This window comes from Carcharodon carcharias, chromosome 20 (assembly GCF_017639515.1).
Source record: "Carcharodon carcharias isolate sCarCar2 chromosome 20, sCarCar2.pri, whole genome shotgun sequence".
NCBI lineage: Eukaryota > Metazoa > Chordata > Chondrichthyes > Lamniformes > Lamnidae > Carcharodon > Carcharodon carcharias.
Window position 1 is genome coordinate 5,541,560 of NC_054486.1, and position 15,298 is coordinate 5,556,857.

The window sequence follows — 15,298 nt, forward strand, 5'->3', positions numbered from 1 at the left end:
GAAAAAGAAAAGATTAAAATGCATGAAAAGCAAGCAAAAAATGATCTTTGGGCCTTCAGGAACATTTACTGTTAGTGTATGTGGATGAGCAAATCTGTGGGGAAATGCTGGATTGAAGCTGCTAGACTTGTAGCTAGTTTTAAAGAAAAAGTGCAGCTTGAAAGCGTTGTGATAGAAGATTGAAGCAAAAATTCAATCCACCTAATTCTGATCAATGTAAAGGTATGTTAGCCCCCAGGTGAGATCTACACCCCTACATGGAAATATCAAAGTTCACAGTATTGAAGGAGGTCTTCTAGCCTGTCATGACTACGCCAAATTTTTCCTAAACCAATCCAAAACTATTCCTACAGTCCATTCTCTTTCTGTAGATCAGCAAGTTTCTCTTCTTCAAATGTTCATTCCGTTTTCACTAACAAAGATTATGGTCTCTGTTTGAGCTGTGTCTGTTATCTTGCTACAACAATCCTCTGTGAAGAGAAGTTTCCCCTCCCTCTCTTAACAATGTTCAATTATTGACCCCTTATCATTCAATCCCCCAACCACAGGAAATAATCATTCTTGTTCACTTTATCAAAGCCCTTCATAATTTGATTAAGTGACAAGTAACATTCGTGCCACACAAGTGTCAGGCAATGACCATCTCCAACAAGAGAGAACTCAACCGTCGCCTTTTTATTTTCAATGACATTACCATCGCTGAATCCCCCACTGTCATCCTGGGCATTACCATTGATCAGAAACTGAACTGGACTAGCCATATAAATACTGTGGCCACAAGAGCAGGTCAGAGGCTAGGAATCGTGCGATGAGTAACTCACCTCCTGGCTCCCCAAAGCCTGTCCACCAGCTACAAGGCACAAGTCAGGAGTGTGATGGAGTACTCTCTACTTTCCTGATGAGTGTAGCTCTCACAACAGTCAAGAAGCTTGACACCATCCAGGACAAAGCAGCCCACTTGATTGGCACCGCATCCACTATCTTCAACATTCACTCCCTCCATCACCAATGCACTGTAGCAGCAGTGTGTACCATCTACAAGATGCACTGCAGGAATGCACCAAGGCTCCTTAGACAGCATCTTCCAAACCCAGGAACTCCACCTAGAAGGACAAGGGCAGCAGATGCACAGGAACACAACCACCTGCAAGTTCCCCTCCAAGTCATTCACCGTCCTGATTTGGAAATATATCGCCGTTTCTTCACTGTTGCTGGGTCACAATCCTGGAACTTTTGTACCTACACCACATAGGCTGCAGCAGTTCAAGAAGGCAGTTCACCACCACCACCTTAAGGGAAATTAGGGATTGGCAATAAATAGGAACATAGGAACAGGAGTAGGCCATTCAGCCCACCGAGTCTGCTCCGCCATTCAATTAGACAGTGACTGATCATTGACTTCAACACCACTTTCCCGCGCTACCTCCATATCCGTGTATGACATTTGTCTCGGAATGCTGCCCTAGCCAGAAACGCCCATATTCCCTGAAGAATTTTTTTTTAATTAATGAAAGCTGTGCGCACGGACTGTTAAGTGACATTCACTCTTTAAAATCTGAACACCTCACTTCTTACCCGTTTGCAGAGGTTAACGTAGGAACCACTTTGTTTCACTGGGTATTCAAGTCACTGCTCTATGTTACAATCCTCTCTTAACCCATGTCTCCTCATTAGGAGAGTGAAGTTCCCAATCCTGCCGAAACCCAAACTATGTAAAAAAATGTTTTCCGATTTTGCCTTTGGCTCTTTTGCCAATCATCTTAAACCTGTGCCCTCTGTTTATTGACCCTTCCACCAAGGGGAACAGTTTCTCCCTATCTATTCTCTCCTGGCCCCTCATGGTTTTGAACACCTCTAGCAAACTTCCTTCAAATTCCTCTTCTGCAAGGTGAATAGCCCCAATTTCTCCAATCTAACCTCAACTGAAGTCTCTCATTCCAGGGACCATTCTTGTAAATCTTTTCTGCACCCTCTCTAAAGCTATCACCTCCTACCTAAAGTGCAATGCCCAGAACTGGACACAATACTCATTTCCTTGCTTTGGTACCTGTGCCTCTATCTATAAAGCCCGGAACCCCGTGACCCTTTTCAACAACTTTCTGAACCTTCCCTGCCACTTTCAGTTGATTTGTGCAAATATACCCCCAGGTCTCTCTGCTTCTGCACCCTCTTTAGAATTGTGCTCTTTATTTTTTATTGTCTCTTCTCGTTCTTCCTACAAAAATTTACTTTGCTGCATTAAAATTCACCTGCCACATGTCCACCCATTCCACCACGTCCTCTTGAAGCCTATCACTATCCTCCTCACCGTTCACAATACTTCCTAGTTTTATGTCATTTGCAAATGTTGGTAGGAAGATGATAAATGATAGTCTTGGGGAACGAAGAAGAGCTAGTGGGTGAAGTGACAGTTGGCGACCATATTGGGGACAGTGATCACAATTCAGTTAGATTTAGCATTACCATGGAAAAGGACAGAGATAAGGCAGGAGTAAAAGCTTTGAACTGGGGGAAGGCAAATTTTGCAGAAATGAGAAGGGACTTGGCTGAGGTGGACTGGACAGCACTGCTGGAGGATAAAACAGTGGGAAACCAGTGGGAAGCACTAAAAAGCGAGATCCTAATTGTACAAAGTAGATACGTCCCCTACAAAAATAAGAGTGGTACTGCCAAATCTAGACCCCCCTGGTTGTCTAGAGGAATACAGGGGAAAATCAAACAGAAAAAGAAAGCGTACGATAGGCACAAAGAACTAAGCACTGCAGACAGCCTAGACGAATATAGGAAGTGCAGGGATAAAGTAAAAAAGAAAATAAGGATATCAAAGAGAGGGCACGAAAAAAGATTAGCGAGTAAAGTTAAAGATAACCCAAAGATGTTTTACCAATACACTAATGCTAAAAGGTTAGTTGTGGAAAAAGTGGGACCTATAAGAGATGAAGATGTAAACTTGTGTGTAGATGCAGAGGCTGTGGGAAGGGTTTTGAATGAATATTTTGTCTCCGTGTTTACAAAGAAAAGGGAGGATATAGATATAGTAGTCCAGGAGGAACACTGCGAGATTTTGGACAGGATAGTCATAAAGGGAGAGGAAGTACTCGAAGGGTTGAAATCCTTGAAAGTTGATAGGTAACCAGGGCCAGATGGATTGCTTCCAAGGCTGCTGAAGGAAGTCAGGGAGGGGATAGCAGATGCTCTGAGGATGATTTTCCAACCTTCACTAGATACAGGGGAGGTACCGGAGGACTGCAGAAATGCAAACGTAGTTCCATTGTTTAAAAAGGGATCAAAGGAAATGCCAAACAATTATAGGCCAATTAGTCTTACATCGGTGGTGAGCAACTTAGTAGAATCAATCCTGAGAGATAGGATTAACTGTCATGTGGAAAGGCACGGACTAGTCAGGGATGGTCAGCATGGATTGGTTAAAGGAAGGTCTTGCCACAAATTTGATTGAATTCTTTGAGGAAGTGACAAGAAGGGTTGATGAAGGTAGTGCAGTGGATGTTGTGTACATGGATTTTGGCAAGGCATTTGACAAGGTCCTACATGGCAGATTGGTCAGGAAAGTAAAAGCCCATAGGATTCAGGGTAATGTGGCATGCTGGATAAAAGGCTGGCTTTGTAACAGGAAACAAAGGGTAATGGTCGATGGATGCCCTTGCAAATGGAAAGTTGTCTCGAGTGGTGTTCTACAGGGCTCGGTGTTGGGACCCTTGCTGTTTGTGTTATATATTAACGATTTGGACGTGAACATGGGGGGCACAATTGGGAAATTTGCAGATGCCACAAAGATTGGCCGAGTAGTGGATACTGTAGAGGATAGCCATAATCTCCAAAATGATAAAGATGTGTTGGTAGGGTGGGCAGTATACTGGCAGATGGATTTTAACATAGAGAAGTGTGAGGTCATATATTTAGGGAGGTCAAACAGTTACAGGGATTACACAATAAATGGGAATATACTAAGAGGGTTAGATGAGGTGAGAGACTTTGGTGTACAAGTACACAGGTCCCTGAAGGCAGCAGTTCAAGTAGACAAGGTTGTAAAGAAGGCATATGGAATACTCTCCTTCTTTGGCAGAGTATAGAATATGAAAGTAAGGATGTAATGTGGGGATTGTATAAAACACTGGTGTGCAGTTCTGGTCGCCACATTACAGGAAGCACGTAATAGCTCTGGAGAGTGTGCAGAGGAGGTTTACAAGAATGTTGCCAGGGTTAGAAAAGTGTAGCTATGAGGAGAGATTGGATATTGGGTTATTTTCCTTAGAACAAAGAAGGCTGAGAGGTGACTTGATTGAGGTGTACAAAATTATGAGGGGAATAGATAGAATGGACAGGATAAAATTGCTTCCCTTAGTGGAGAATACTAGAACCAGGGGACATAGATTCAAGATAAATGGCAGAAGGTGTAAGGGGAACATGAGGAAGAACTTTTTTACGCAGAGGGTAGTGGGTGTCTGGAATGCGCTGCCCAAGTTGGTGGTAGAGGCAGAAACTCTAAACTCTTTTAAAAAGTACCTGGATCTGCACCTTAAGTGCTGTAAGCTCCAGGGCTATGGGTCAGATGCAGGAAGGTGGGATTAGAAAGGACACCTGGGTGTCCTCGGGCTGGCATGGACAAGGTGGGCTGAATGGTTGCCTTCTGTGCTGTAACTTTTCTATGGTTCTATGGATGAGTAGAAAACAGATTGCATCGGAGCACAGCAATGACAAATCTATAAGTGGCATTTAGCACACTGACTTCTCCTCTCATCCTTCCTATTCTTCCTCATGAAACGAGGCCTAAGATCAGGGGAACAATTGCGACCAATCACTCCCTTGTGTTACGTGCAAACTTCTCCCATGAGAACACTGCAGACTTGTTTCCCGTGAAATTCAGTCCAAACTGAAGCGCCGACACGTAGACCAGGATATGGTGATGAGAGGTGCTTGAAGCATCGATAAAGGTGAGGCTTTCAGGAAGAGTCAGGCAGGCAACAAGGGAAGGACACCTGGAGGTAAAGTATGAAGTACACCTTTGGGCCTCATGAACATTAATGCAACCTCAGGAACATTCATAACACAGCAAGGAGAAAGGATTTGAATGTGGCAAACAGGAAGAGAACAGTACATTACTGAAAGGTATCACAGACAAATTGTGCAAAGCCCCCAAACAGCAATGATCAGGTAAGCTCTTTTTTAAATGATGATTGCTGAAGGTTAGTGTTGACCAGGATACTGAGAAAACTCTCTTGCTCTTCTTCGAATAATACCATCATATCATTTACATCCTGAGAAGGTTTCCTACAAAATAGTCTCAGTTTAACCTCGCAGAATCTCTCCGTTCTAAACGGAATTTAGAGAATGAAGGTTTATGACCCTACAATTAACAACTCAGGTTATTGGAAATGACTAATTCCACCTCAAGAAAAGCAAGAATTGAGTTTTAATTTATCCCTAAGGTAAAAGAAATTCAACTTTGCCTAAAGCTAAGGAAGTCCGGGCCAATACGTATTAACGATTTAAACATGTATCTGGAATTTGCATTTTTATGTGTCCCTTTTAGAAAAAAGTGAAAGAGGAAAGATCATAGAAGTTGGGTGTAGGAAAGGAACAGGATAATGATGTAAATTATGAGAAAAAAATTGGTTTCAAAATGAGAGTTAAACATTAACAAAAGTTAGATGTGGTTGTTGATCCCTCCCTTAACTCAGGGATCAAGCTGAAATGAAGGGACTGATCACATGTGACACAGTTTCTTTTAAAGGATTCTCTTCTAGGCACGAACATAGTAAAGAATTAGAGGAAAGGATTAAGATTGAAATGAGAATTCACTTTTCACCTTGTCAAAGAAAGGACAACATTTTGAATATTTAATTTGGCATATTATTAATCGTCCATCCATAGCAAAAGACTATAGTGGATATAAAATATGAAAACATCATTCCAGAGGCTTAGCGTGCCTCATTTAACAAAAAGAACAGCAATATAATCAGGATAATCCTCTTTATGAAGAATGAGAAAGCTTGACACATTTCCCCACAGTTATGTTCATAGCTATCTCACAAGTCTTTAACTCTATTATAAAGTAAATTCACTGATCCTGGACAGATGGAAGTGTGGGTTGGCAAATTGGTGCTATGGAATTGTAGTTCTAGTTCCAACCACTGTGTCATTCAATTACAACTCCCTTCTGTGAGCATGGGATCTGTGGAATTATCCTTTTTGCTATTCATGTTTCTCTAGATAAATGCTATAAGAAAGAAAAGTGGAAGAAAATCTGTTGCTACGGGATGTAAGTAAATCCAGGAGTCGGTATAGAACAGTTCATCCATATTTATCAGTACTTAAGCCTTTGTGCCGATTGTTCATCTGTTGCTTCATGCTTTGTAAAGGTATCACACCTGATAGTGTCACACTTTAGAATCTGACCTCAGAGGTCAGGTTTCTGTGGACTTTCCTGTTAACCTGCTTTACAAATATTCAATTCACTAAAAATTAACAAATGAAAACAATTAATTTTCTATATTTTCATGACAAATGACTAAGCAGGAGAAAACTGGTCTTATTCTTCTGGAAGATAACCAACGGCAAACTAAATAGCAGGACCTACATACTTGGATCTTCTTCTGCTATAACCACCCAAAATCCAGTGTTATATTAACTGAAACTGTGATGCAGCCACATTCTTACCCCTAACTAGGTTTTGGAACCCCAGCACAGAACAGAAGGCAGCAAAATAGCTCTTCTGTGGGCCACAACATGATGCCAACTATGGCCTGAAAATCTACTCAATTTCCTTCCCTTCTGCCATTGCTACTGCTGACCCCAGGAACCAGCAGATGATGAGCGGTGATAGACTATGGGGCAGCAATGGAGGCTGCGTTGGTGGGACAGGGCTTAGCAGTGGCCATCTATTCTTCCATTAACACCCCAATTACTCAACTCCTAAACCTAAGGCCTCTATTACAAAATTACTGGCATTGCTTCTGCCATCTTTAAATAAACTCCTCCCTCTTCATGTTGCTCCAAAACATGCCCCTCCTCAGCACTTCTGAATCATCGTCTTTGACAGCGGTGGGGCCATTTTGTGGGGGGGGGGGTCAAACTGAGAGCTGTCCCTGCGTAGACACTGAACCCAACTTTGAATGGGAACACAGCAGGGCTGGGGCTGCAGTTGGAATCCTATCACAATACTCATCAAGTGAAAGTGGAAAAGTCCAATCCCCCAGCCACCAAGAAGTGACCAATCAAATTGGTCCAAAACTGAGCTGAACTCTGAATTTCAGTGCAACCTGAAAATGTACCAGTAGAAGTGCCACTTATACCAAAAGCCCCCTTAAAAACTAAATAATAAAGGCCAAGTACTTTTCAGACAGTCCATTCCCGCTAACGAGTTTTCTGTGTTGGAATATAGGTTCAGCTTGGAGTATTTAGCTGGAGTTTGAATTAATAGTTTGAACTTTCTTATCAAATTATTTTCTCAGATTATTTGATCCCTCTGACAGCAATGGGCTCTGTAAATCTCAGCAAGCCCCTCCCTTTTCAGTTAGGCTCCAGAACGCAGGCAAAGATATTTCCTTCCATTCTGAAACCACTGAACATTTACAAAGTGTGCCATGATTTATAGTTGGCCAGTCCTGTCACTTTTTCCTTCCCCTGCTGTCCAGTGATGAAAAGATCAGAAGTCTATGATGTATTGTCCTATATAATACTAACACTACATCAACAAGAAATTATTGGAGATTGATCTTTCGAAATTATTCCCCTTTCTTCTGTCAATGCTCCATGAAGTGAAGTTCACTGTATTCAAGCTGCTTCCATTCCTTGGTGATGTCCCCACTGCCATCTCCTCCCACCCCAGCTCTTACCAGTTTAAAGACTTTGCCACTTCCCTATTTAACCTTCCCACACAGACATGGGTCCTATCCAGGTCCTCATGGAACCCATCCCATTGGTACAGCTCATCCTGTCCCAGAACTGGGTTCAGTGTCCCATGGAAAGGATCCCCTCTATCCCACACCAGCCCTATAGCCATGTGTAAATTCATGTCTTCTTCTATGCCAATTTGCTTGTGGCTCGGGAAATAGTCCTCGAGATCCTGCTTTTTCATTTAAAGCCTAACTCGCGATATTCTTCCTGTGCCTTCCTACGCCTTTTGTTCCAGCATGAGCCAAAACAATTGGATTTACCCACCTTCCTTTCCAAATTCCTCTCCAGCTGCCATGAGCTATTACTCATCCTGGCACTGGGTAGGCTACACTTCCTTTGGGATTTCACTCTCAGCAGCAGAGATCCCCATCTATCCCCCTGATTCTAGAGTGCCCTATTAATGCCACATTTTAATTATGCCCCCTCTTCCTTCCCCGCCTCCACACCCCATCCCACCCCTCACCCCCCAACCAGGCACTGATTGAATCATACCTCCCACAGGACCAGTGATTGCATCATCTCTTTCTCAACCTCTCCTAAATCCCCGCTACCTAGCTTTTTATCCATCCTATCAGTCAAGCTTCCTAACAGTCACACCCATCCCCCCTCTGCCTTTCCTGAACCTGTGTTTTCCTCTGGGATGTGTCTATATTCTGGATAAAACTATCCAGAAACTCCTCCCCCTGCCCTATGTGTCAGAGTCTCTGCAACTCACGCTCCATCTCAGTGACTCTGAGCCAGTCAGATTTGAAATGGGGACATCTCCTGCAGACGTGTTTGCTCTGGACAATCTCACCATCCACAAACTCCCACACTCTGCAGTTTAGACACACAACCTGCTCTGCCATATCTTAAACCAGCCTTATTTTAATTAATTAATTAATTAATTAGTCATTTTTTGATGATTATTTGTAGTTGTATTAAGTAGTTTGACCATTTAAGCTACAAACGTAATATAGTACTCATATTTTCCCTGTTCTAGTTTTTAAATATTGACCTAGTTTAGAGAAAGAAAACATTAAGTTTTTTGGAGAAACTTTTTGTTCTGTGTGAAACAAAGTACGAAATGAGGAAACAGAAAAGGCTGGAAAAATTCAGCAGGCCTGACAGCATCTGTGGAGACAGAAACAGAGTAAATGGCCTGAATTTTCCCGTTGGCAATTTGAGGGTGGGGCCTGCTCTCTGATGGGAAAATGACGCGGGATGACATTGGGCGGAACCCCTGACCTCATCCCACCCCATTTAAATATTCAGGAAGGTGGGGGGAACAGCGAGATCAGCTGTCCGCCCGCCGACCTGTCAATGGCCAATTGAGGCCATTGACAGGGTAGTTAAATCAATTACAGGCCCTGCCCGTCCAACCTTAAGGCTGGCGGGCAGGCCAGGAGGTCCAGCGGGCTTCAGATAATACATGAAACCGGTTTTTTCAAAGAGAAAAAAAGACACAATGTTTCGCGTCTGTATCCCTTAATTGCCCCACCCACTCAAAATGGCGGCAGGGCCCGATTCGGTGGGGGCAATCGGCTGCCCACCTGCCACCAAGCCAGTGGGGCCCGCTCGCCCATCAAGGGCAAAATTCTGCCCAGTGTTTCAGAGTCATACAGACTCGAAACATGGAGGGTTTTTTTTTTTTCTCTTTCCACAGATGCTGTCAGACTTGCTGAGCTTTTCCAGCACTTTCTGTTTCTGTTGCAGGTTTCCAGCATCCGCAGCGTTTTGCTTTTATCTATAGAATGAGAATCTTCAACCTTTTCTGAAAAATACAAAGGAACAGGAATGCTGATCTCTCTAAAAGCCGTGGGACGAGAATAGAACTGAACACAAAACTAAGGAGTAAACCTGCGGACAAGTAAGGTCTTAGACAGGAATCACTGAAAGCAGCTCATTGGTACTGTTGAAAAATTTAATTTGCAATATAGTACCAGTAAATCGAACATATTCCAATTATATGAACAATTATTATTGAGGAAAACAGGAAGTGACCATTCAGCCCCTTGAACCTTCATTCAATCAGTTGATCTACACTTCAACCCCATTCATACACCTTTGCTCCATTTGTCATAGCCTTACCTAACAAAACAACAATCTATTGTTCTCAACCTTCACAGTTTGACTCAGATCTTGGCGAGGAAAAAGTTTCAGATTTCCATTACCCTCAATGTGAAGAAGTGCAAACTCAAAACTTCCTTGAAATGTGGACAGGTTGATGTTGCCTTTTAAAACACTGCTATCGCACATCGCTGGATTTGTCCCTGCCTTTGTGTCCCCTTGCTTCTGTCACATCTCCTGTGTATGCTCTTCCACATTGTTTCTAACTTTCTCTCTGTATGATTCATGGTGCAATGTTCCTGTCATTGCAAAACAGCATCCCCTCCAACTTGCAATGAGCATGAGAGATTGCCTGAAACTCTTAAGCTAATTTTTTTTGACTTCTGAAACATCCCCCAACAGAACTGAATGACATTCCATTGCATTCATGGAACCAAAACATTTCATTAAGATTTATTGCATGTAGAAGTTCATTTTCAACGACCTTAGCATGGAACACAATATACAATTATACACTTTTATGTGCCCATGCATAATAATGCTCAATTTTCCACTGAAACTGTCTTTGTTTTGGTAATGATTATATTGTATTAATAGCATCATGGCCCACCATTACCTTCTTCAGAGTATTTATGGAGGGACAAAAGATTATGGCTTCAGCATCCTGAAAAAAAGTGTCCAAAATAAGGTAGTCACATGGTTTCGATCGTAGACAAAATGAAGTACTTTTCTCACTGTAAAAATAAATACTAATTGTGTTGGCAGATGAGACCTCCTCAGACTAATTTTGTTAGAAACATTCTCCTCTAGTTTCCCCCTGGATCACCTGCCACTCCTCAATCTGAAAAGCATATGGAGGTGACGACTTTATTCACAGTTGTCTGTAATTGGCTTCTTGGAGCATGTGAGTATTTCAGTCTGATTGGGCTGCATTCAATAGCTCAGCTGAGATTACAAACTACATACAGGGGAGATAGCAAACTATATATGTGGGAAATCTTGCACACAAATCTATATCATACCACTCTGCCATGTGACATTTTGAAGTGCCTCTCAGCTTTACCATAGGGCTCATGTATAAATAATATATCAGCCTGATAGCCGAATGCAATCCTCACAAGGATGAGATTGCCTCCAGATAGCAGTAAAGAGGGAGCCAGAAAACTAAAACCAGTTAAAAAGAAACGTTAAAAACCACACAAAGGATACTCCAGGACAGTACAGGGAGATATGGAACATTGTTTGTCATCATCCAAATGATGAGTTGGATAAATTGAAAAAAGCACTGCCTCTGAAAGTATGTTTTAAATTAAATTACGTTTTCAATTGTGTTGTTTTTGTACTGCGACAGTAACTGCTACTCGAGAGTCAGGAGTTTATCCTGGTCAGCAATGGCATTTTATTTTACATATGTCACGTTTTATAGGCAGACTGTTTATGCCAAATCAATTAAATACATCAGTGACACAAATACCACAGAGGGTATTTGAGAATGCCCTGGCTAACATTCAGCTCAAGTCAGCTTTTCAATTTTCATTTCAAGAATGCACTGTCTGGTTTTATTTCAAAGCTTGTCTCCTTTATGTTCCCTGTATTAAGTAGCAGAGTCTCCCACGTGATATTTCTCCTATTTCGTACGTTTGTATAAACATTGGCCCAGACTTTGTGGCTTTGACCATGAACTATTTTGCTATCTGTTTTGCTAACTAGTTTGCTATCATTTCTCCTCTAACACTGACTGCAACTTCAGGATTTAGTGGAAGCGCACATTTGGTAATTCTGAAGTTGTGGTCTGGTACCCACTGATCCACCGTGGACACCCATACCTACCCACACAGTCCACACCTGCAGCCCCTCCACCTCCCCACCTACCCACCACCCCCCTCCCACCCAAACCAGCAATCAGCAACAAAATTAGTTGATTTGGCAGGAACTGGCCCTTTCCTGCTGTCATGTGGCTGTTAGAAACCTCTGAAAATGTTACATCTTGTCCAGTAAGGTGTAACTGAGTTTTAACAGCAATCTGCATACTAACTATTGCTGAACAATGGATCTGGCCCTGAAAAAGAAATTTTATAATTGTCGAGTGTTGTTAAATGTCGCCGTTAAGATTAATTACCAAATCTGTTAAAATACACTTTTTAAGTAATTTTGTTTCAGTTTTTCATGATATTTCAGCTTCTACCTTCATCCTATTTGAAGATCCCACTCTTTATTTTGCTCTATGTAATACCTTTCAAAAATGATTTGATTTTTGATGTTTTTCGTTTGCTGATGGACAGTTTGTGAGGATTCTTCAATGTGATTGGCTGCTTGGACAGTTTGATGACATGATCACAGCTCCATGCTCCATTAAAGAACACAACAATCTACTGCCACACAGCAGGAGGAGGTAACATTCTCGCTACAGAACTAGCTAGATATCACGCCAAGTCTTTCTTCGAGGTCAGTGGTGAGTGTCCTTGCTCATCACCAATGACAAAATCCAGGCCATTGTTAAATGTTAAAAATAAAGAATAAAAATAAAAAAATAAACTTAGTCTCCATTAAAATCATTACTCTCTATCACCCAGCCCATTCCCCCTGATACAGCCCTCATCTCTGATGATTAGGCTAGACCACATAAAGCACTACTAGGTTCTCCTCTCTTTTCAAAAACTGTTCACTACTCCTGGAGTATCCTGGAATGCAAAGGTATGACTGCAAACCACCTTTTTAACCCTCCCTTGTCTCCTCCATTCTCACCTTCAATAACAAGTGCAAGGAGTTTGTGCATTTCTTTGTTACCCAGGTTGAGACCATCTGATCAGCAGTCTATGTTACTTCCCTCCCCTTCCCTAGCCCACCAGGAAAGGTTTCCTCTAAGGCTCATCCCTGCCATAGCCCTGGACTTGTATCTTTCTCTAGTTTCATTTCTGTTTCCTTTCATGCCCTCTCCGAGTTCATCTTATCCATGACACCCAACTTCCCACATTCACTGACATTGCAAACAGTTCTCTCTCCATAGGTTCTCTCCCTTCCTTCTTTAAATCCACCGACATCACCCCCTCTCCTCAAAATATCGGCTTTTGACCCTTCATCCTTACAAACTATCATCTCATTTCCAGCCTCCCTTTCTTCCCCTTGAACACATTGTTGCCTCCCAAATCCATGCCCATCTTTCCAGAACTCCATGTTTGACTCTATTGAATCAGGTTTCTATCCATGCCACAGTACCAAAACCACTCTTAGCAAAGTCCCAAATTACATCCTATGTGCCTCTGAAAAAGGCATATTATTATACCTCCTTATCCTTCTCAACCTATCTACAGCCTTTGGCACAACTGACCTCACCATCCTCCTCCAAAACCCCTGGACAGCTCTCACTTGGTTCCATTCATATCTATCTAATTGTAGCCAAAGAATCTCCATCAATGGCTTCTCTTGCAACTCCTGTATCATTAACTCTGGTGGACCCCAAAGATCTATCCTTGGCCCCCTCCTAATTCTCATCGACATGTTGCCCCTTGGCACAAGAAGTGATTTGATTGAAACATAAGACCCTGAAGGGGTTTGACAAGGTAGACACTGAGAGGATGTTTCCCCAGCTGGGGAACCTAGAACACGGGGGCCCAGACTCAGGATAAGAGGTCAGCCATTTAGGACCGAGACAAGGAGAAATTTCATCACACAAAGCGTTGTGAATGCTCTACCCCTGATGGTTGTGGATGTGCCAGTCTGTATTTAAGGCTGAGATAGACTTTTGCTCTTTCAGAGGATCAAAAAGTAGGGGGAGTGAGTGGGAAAGTGTAGTTGAGGCAGAAGATGAACCATGATCATATTGAATGGCAGAGCAGGCTCATGGAGCCGGATGGTCTACTCCTGCTCCTATTGCTTATGTTTGTTATTGTCAAGAAAGACAATTAGTTTGAGTGCAGTGAGTATAGGAATGGGGAGAGGGTGTGCATGTCTTAGGTCTTTAGTGTCCCTACCAACAGTTTGTTGCTTAATGAGTTTGCTCATTATCTGTTGAAGAGGGAATGAGGGTTATACAGGTGTGCACAGACCTTCAATTTTTTCTAGTAGAATTCAAGGAACGAGTTTAGTACTTTTTAAAATCAGAGATGAACTGTGGTGGTGGTGCAGGGAATGGAAGGGTTAAATCTATTACATTTAGCCTTTGGGTGGAGTTGGAATGGCCTCTTTGTGTCCTGTATCCTAACAATGCAATTAAGCCCAGTGAAAGGACAGCTACTGATGGATCATTTACACTTTGATGAGATACTTCTCTTTTCAAGACCACTTTTTCAGTACAATTCTTATCACAATTTTTGTTTATAGAAACTAATTGAAAAGAACGTGCATGTTTCTGCGAGCAAGCCACTACGTTTTGCCTCAACAGCTTGTACTCCATGGAGATTTGTCCGTGTGTCAACTGCGCTGATAATTGTCTACTAAAAGGTGACATAATGGCCTCAATATTATACTGAGCCTATAGCAGTTCCTGCAGTAAGTGCAAATGGCTGTTTATGTCATTTCCCCTGTGGATTTCACAGTCTCCCACCATGGTTCAGATCAGCAACTGCAGGAAGCCCTGTGGAATTATAGGTCTAACATTTTGAATGAGATATATGTTTTGACAGAGTTTTTCGTGAAGATACGTTGAAATAGTTTAATGAAACATTTTCATTTTATACAAAACCTTTCAAGACACAGCATGTCCCAAAGCACTTTACAGCCAAGGAAGGAAATACTTTTGAAGTGTGGTCACTGCTGTAGTATAGAAAACATGGCATCTAACTTGGGTACAGCAACATCCCATAAACAGCAATTTGATGGCGGCCAGATAATCATTTTTTGTTACGTTGATTGAGGGATAAACAATGGCCAGAAGACCGGGGAGAATCTCCCTGCACATGGGATCTTTTCCACCCTCTTGAGTGGATAAACACAGCCTTGATTTAACATTTCACCTGAAAGACAGCACCTCTAACAGTGTCAGCCTATTCGAGTCCTCGGATGGGTCTTGAACACGCAACCTTCTGACTCAGCGGCAAAGGTGCTACCACCGAGCCAAAGCTGACACACGTTTGCATATATTAGTGTTGTGAAATAATTTAGGCTGGATATTTTGCATTATTTCTCTGTTAGTTAACATTACACTGCTTTCTACCACCCTGACACGCATGTTTTATATAGTGTTTCAAAGATTTATGTAGATTACTCTAATTACAAGGCACTATGCATTCACTAACCGATTTGGGGCCCCAAGATTATCTGGGGTGAAGTTATTATCTAGAAGAACACTTCAGAGTAGACTAGAACTTAAAGGAGAGTTCAGGACCTAGAGGAG